The sequence below is a fragment of the Cryptomeria japonica genome, chromosome 10, assembly GCF_030272615.1.
Source record: "Cryptomeria japonica chromosome 10, Sugi_1.0, whole genome shotgun sequence".
In the NCBI taxonomy this organism is placed as follows: Eukaryota; Viridiplantae; Streptophyta; class Pinopsida; order Cupressales; family Cupressaceae; genus Cryptomeria; species Cryptomeria japonica.
The window spans coordinates 611,597,835-611,598,774 of record NC_081414.1 but is presented as its reverse complement, the minus strand read 5'-3'; positions in this window follow the sequence as shown (position 1 = coordinate 611,598,774).

Sequence of the window (940 nt, the reverse complement as noted above, 5' to 3'; positions counted from 1 at the left end):
TACCATTTCATAAACCCTGAATTGCTACCAGTATCTCTTCTCCTCCAAGAATTCTTTCCAAGCTATCTACAGATCATTGCATGATATAGAATTCGCATACAAAATTATCTCCATACATATATTTTGCATCATACAATTCTTCTATATTCTTCTATATCCACACATATCATTTATCACATCTCTCTCATCAAAATAACCTAGCAGACTGACCTATATACCTATTACAAATAATATGTCTTATGTCGGCTTACAATACATTTACAAAAGATATTCAATGTCAGCTTTGACAATAATAATTACAAAATTATTTAAGTAAATCCTCCTTGATGTCGGCTTCCAAAGAAGTATTGATGACAGTTTCGGTGTCGGTGTCGATGTATCCCTGAATGCTCCAAAGCCAGTATCTGTCGGTATGACTCCTAGTGTCGGTTTATGACTTCCATCATATCTTGTTGCCATCAATGACAACAAAATGAATCCAATGAGTGTCAATTGCCAACATTCTCCCCCTTTGGCATTGATGGCAACACTCATGTGAAAAATGGATTCCCTGCCGGTATGCTCCCCCTGAGCAATACACTCCATCTGAAATGTGTTTCCCTTATATTTTTCACATATGAACATACTCCCCCTTTGAAATTAATGCCAAAGACCAATGAAAGAATTGAAAGAATAAGAGAATACTGTTAGTTTCATTGGAGCTTAGTCATCTTCAAGATTTTTGGGTATGCCTTTTGTAATAACTGAAGATATGTATCCCAACCAAATTTCAAGGTATCATAAATAGATGCAAGTCCACTTAGTAAGTGGGAAAGTGTTTCCTTCTCTTGGATATCTGCCGGTGTGTGTTTGGCTATCATATCCATGCACTCTTTCTTGTGAACACCCAATGAATCTAGTCTAGGACTTACCAATCCTCTTAGATTTCTTGCTCTTCTCA